Raw genomic sequence first — 5,971 nt, forward strand, 5'->3', positions numbered from 1 at the left:
TCATCGCCGGAGTCGAGCACGAGGTGTTAACAAACTTAATTCATTAATTAAACAACTCAAATAATTTATTTTAGAATTTCTAGACAAGCTGGCTAACTGCATATATCTCGAGTTATGAAACTCGAAATCCAATTCCCTAAATTTTCCCTGAAAATAGACTCATATATATACTTACTAAATTTTTTATAGAATTTTTGGTTGGGCCAATTAGTACAGTTTATTAGTTAAATTCTCCCCTGTTTCAAGGTTCGGCTACTCTGAACCCTGTGTATTTCGGATCAGATATATCCCTGTCCAGAGTTTCAATGACTATTCCATTTGTTTCTCATAAAACTAGACTCAATAAGGATTTCATAAATGTAAGTCAAAACTCTTAATTGTTTTTTTTACAATTTATGGTGAATTTTTAAATTTAGAACAGGGGATTCAGAAATTGCTTTGACCCTATTTCACTAAAACGTAAACATTTCATAAAATACAACTCTTTTACCTATTTTATTTCTTTCACATGAAAATATATTCATTAAGATTCAATTACATATTTTATTCATCATCTAATTCTATATGTACTATTTTTAGTGATTTTTCAAACTTAGGTCACTGCTGCTGTGTGATTCTGCTTTATAGCCAATTTCACCATTTCATGGATTTCCATAGATTAGTTAGCACATAAAGCATACGTGTTATCAAATATAATCTCGATTAGCCACTCCAATAGTTAATAATTCTCAAACATTTCCATGCCATTCATGAGCTATATCATAAGATTATATACACAAAAGGATTATAATGCTATACCAGCCATATTCCCGAAATATGCAAGCCATCAGACCAAGATGGTCCGTTGATAGTGTGAGCGTGCCTCCGACCGTCCTGATCTCCAAACCGGCTTGTCAAAACTACAAGGAATGGAAGGGAGGGAGTAAGCATAAATGCTTAGTAAGTTCACATGCAAATAACAAATAACTTAACAAAGCAATTATACCAACCAACATTAGCATAATATCACCAAAACATATATCACATTTCTATTCATCATTCATGGTCTTACTACATTATTGTTGTCGTATCAAGTCTCAACCCGAGGGTTAAGTACATACCTATCCAAAGTGCCCATTCCACAACACTTACCAATATGTCACTTGCATCTTGAGTATTCTTCCATTTCACTAGAATTTTATCCGTCGAACACATCGGAATATAACTCGGATACATGGAAAGTTTGCACATAAGTGCCACATATGTAGCCAAGCTACCATGTAACCTGCCCATAAGTGAACTCGGACTCAACTCAACGAGCTCGGATGCCTAGTTACATCTCACGAACTTGGACTCAACTCAACGAGTTCAGACGTTCGCATCCATAAGTGAACTCGGGCTCAACTCAACGAGTTCGGATGCCTAAATATCCTAATCTATTCCTAAGGTTCAACGGGATTTTCCTCGTTCGTACTCCTTTACCATTCTCCTTGGAATACCAATGACGATACTTCGGTAGTCTTTCACATTTTTCACATAATTCATAAAATTTTTGCATGTTGTCCAACAATGACCACAAAGCATAGAATTACATGATAACAATCATATTATTGTATAAATAGCATTAAATCATTTAAAATAACGGTTATATGACAATATTTACATATGAACTTACCTCGATACAAAAATGAGAATAGTCGAGCCTATTCCTCGTAAACTTTATTTTTCCCCCGATCTCGACTCGAATCTCTTTTCTCTTGATCTATAATACCAAATTAATTTATTTAATACACACATTCATCAAAACAGCCCTTAATACGAACTTTGGTAAAATTACCATTTTACCCCTAAACTTTTACATATTTACACTTTTTCCCCAAGGCTCGTAAATTAAACCTCATCCTATTTTCTTATGTTTTATGACACGCTGATCATTTTCCCCTTCTATAGCAACATCAAATTCACACTCTAACATGTACTTATGAATATTAGGTATTTTTACCGATTATGTCATTTTACTCGTTTTTACGAAAAATCACTTAGCAAAAGTTGTTTAACACAATCTCAGACTTCATATTCTACCATAAAACATCAAAATTAATACATATCATCCATGGGTAAAATTTTAAATATAAACCCTAGCTCAAAATATTGGTAGAAATAGTTAAACCGAGCTACGAGGATTTCAAAAATGTAAAGAACATTAAAAACGGGTATAGAAATCACTTACAATCAAGGCTTAAAAGTGTTAAAACCCTAGCTATGGTGGGGAGAAAAATTTGGCAGCAACCTATGGAGAAGATGATCATTTTTGTGTTATTTTTCCCATTTTATTTCATTTAATATTCAAATAACCAAAATGTCCTTCCTTACTAAACTTTCAAAAATTCCATCCATGTCCAATTTTTGTCCATAAACTAAGAAATTGGTCAAATTTCCATTTAAGACCTCCTAATTAATATTTCAAAGCAATTTCATACTAGAAACTTCTAGAATGCAAGTTTTGTAACTTATTCAATTTAGTCCCTAACTTCAAATTAAGCACTTTATGCATAGAATTTCTTCACGAAATTTTCACACAATCATGCAATCATATCATAGACCTCAAAATAATCATAAAATAATTATTTCTATCTCGAATTTGTGGTCCCAAAACCACTATTCTGATTAGGCCCTAATTCAGGATATCACATGATTTCCAATTTTGATGTGCATAAGGTTGTAAGAGATTATGGGTAACATGATGGCTTTAAAAATAGCCTAAGTGTTGGCCACACGGGCTGAGACACAGCCGTGTGTCTCAACTGTGTGAGGGACACGGCTTGGAGACACAGGCGTGTGGCCCGATCGTGTGGTTTGATGTGCGTGCTAACATCATAAATAGAGTGTTACACGGGCGTGCCAAAGGCACACGGGCGTGCCACCCTGTTTCGTGGGAAAACTTTCTAGGTTTTCCTAAAACTTCTCAAAGTTCTTGGTTTACTCCTGAATCGATTCTGATGAATGTTTTGGGCTTTGTAGACCAAAATAAAGGATGACATGCATGTGTTTGAAAGGTTACAATAAAATCAAGAGATATCACACTATCATAGGTTATAAAATGATAAGTATTTCTAAACTCTATACATGCTATGTTTAGTCTTAGAATCAACTAAACTGTAGCTTTGATACCACTAAATTTAACACCCCAAACTTGTCTTCGTCATCAGATTAGGGTTACGGAGCATTACCGCACAAATCAGAACGTTTAACGTCAAAACAAAAACAATTTTTTAACTTTATAGCAAGATCTAACAACTTAATATAATCATAGTAAAAATAAACTTTTGGGCCTTAAACCGAGCCTTCGAAGCCCTAAAAATAAATTGGGAACAATAAGGAATCAATTTGAAATAAAATAGAAAATTTTGGAAAAAATACGAAAATTTGGGAAACAGGGATCACACAGCTGTCTCACAGGCCGTATGTCAAACCATGTGTGCATTTGATGTTAGGTCACATGGACGTGTGCAAGAGCGTGCTACATATTGACTTGATACACACGGTCGTGTCACAATCCGTTTTCAGATCGTGTGAATCCTGCGCCTAAAACAATACACGACCGTGTGGGGTAGCCTTGTGTGACACATAGCCGTGTGACAGACCGTGTCCCTCACCATGTGTAGCATAAGTTGCCCCTAAAACAAGTCATTTCATAACAAAATGCACACAAAGACACACAATATCCACAAACATTCACATGACCAAAACAAAATTAAAACATACCATTTCCATCAAACTATAAGAATAACCAATGTACCAACAAAAGGTACCACAATTTTAAATCAAACATAATCCCATTCGACATTACAAGATCATTCAATAAACATAGACCAAACATACCGACAACCAATTTAAAAGCACGCCACTCAACCATAACTTATCTAATGTAAGATAGAACATGCACAAATGCAACTTCATCTATTTACACCATCATTTACAACTTCAGAAAACTCATTAAAGCATACTTAAACTTGGCATAACTCAAAACATACCAAATGGCCACATTAACATCAAGCCTTACTACAATTAAACCTCCATTTATAACCATTAGCCAAAATAACCAAAAACTACCAAAAAGATCGACGAATAGTGTGATAGAGCTCCGAAAAGATTCCAACCAATCGAGCTTTCCAATGATCTACAAGATAGAGAAAAACAACTATGTAAGCAACTAGGGTTTAGTAAGCTCATCTAAGAGAAACTCAAACTTACCGAACATAAAACGATAAAAAATTCAACATTGCTCATTAAATCACATGGATATTATACTTTCCTATCCACAACAATTCACATAGTTAGTAGATTAACTTTAAAATATATCATCTATGAAACATGGCATATATCATGAAATGAACTCCATTTACATACCATCCATCACATGTTTAATTGGTTCCATTTTCACATGCCATTTTCAATTCCATTTTCACACAACATATAGCATTCATTCATAATTCAATCAATATAAATGCAAGATAATACAAATACATTAAATCTTAAAGCATTCAATCATTCATTTAATAGCTTACCAAGAATTCATCCATTTCATGGATTCAATGTTTATAAACTTTATACGTACCTGTACTAACTCGTACCAATCTCATTCTAATCAACATCTTTCAATCCGTTGAACCATCCGGAATAGAATTCGGATATTTAAGGATCTCAATCGATAAGTACCTATACCATGGCCCGTAGCCAAATCAAGGTAACTTATCCTGGAGTACCTATACCATTGCCGGTAGCCAAATCAAGGTAACTCTTCTCCAAAATACCTATACCATGGCCCGTAGCCAAATCAAGGTAACTTTTCTCCAAAATACCAATACCATGGCCCGTAGACAAATCAAGGTATAACTCACACCCAAAGTGCTGATATCATGGCCCGAAGCCAACTTAATACCTTAATGACATGTCATTAATATCCTAGACTATTCCTAAGGTTCAACTGGGAATTTCCAATACCAAATCATAGTCGAATCATTTCAAATCACTGTTGAATCATTTTTGAATCATGGTCGAACAAGTTCATAGTCTAAAATTTACAATTTATGCAATATCAAAGCATTTAAATACAATTATAATAGAGCTCGTTACATATGAACTTACCTCGAGTATGAAAACGACGAAATGAGTCAATTACTTGATAATCTTTCCTTTCCCCCTATCTAATTCTAGATTCCTCTTTTCTTGATCTAAATATATTCAAAATTAACTTATTCAATCACATATTCTTTCAATTTAGTCCATAACACGCATTTAAGTAAATTTGCATATTAGCCTTTAACTTTCACATTTTTACAATTTAGTCCATATTTCATAAATACATAAAATTCACATAATTTCACTCAACCCATATTTGGCCAAATTGAATATAAGTCCCTAGCAGCCCAAAACTTTCATTTATTTCACATTTCAACCACTCAATTTGCATATTTTTCAATTTAACCCCTATTTGACATTTTTGTCAAAAATCACTTCAAAAAAACTATTAATCTATCAATTAACCTTCATAATCTATCATCAATCATAAAATTACTCAAGCATTCAACAATGGAAATATGTTAAACCTTTAAAATTTTCAAAATCTAAGGTACGGGCTAGCTAATCTCAAAAACGTAAAAATCATCAAAATCGGATCAAAACCATACCTTAATTGCTTGAATTAACCTAGCCGAATGTAAAACCCTATTTTAGCTTTTCTACAACTTCATTCGGCCAAAAATGATGATAATCAAATGACTTTATGTTTTTTTTTATTTATTATTACTTAATTAATCAATTTACGAATATAACCTTTATTATAAACATATAAAACATATAATGGATGTCCATTAATGTCCATTAACCTTTAAAATGGTCTAATTACCATTTAAGGCCATCATATTTAAAAGCCAAAGTAATTTGACACATTTAACTAATAGAATGCAAATTTTGCGTTTTACGCGATTTA

Source organism: Gossypium arboreum, chromosome 4, assembly GCF_025698485.1.
Source record: "Gossypium arboreum isolate Shixiya-1 chromosome 4, ASM2569848v2, whole genome shotgun sequence".
In the NCBI taxonomy this organism is placed as follows: Eukaryota; Viridiplantae; Streptophyta; class Magnoliopsida; order Malvales; family Malvaceae; genus Gossypium; species Gossypium arboreum.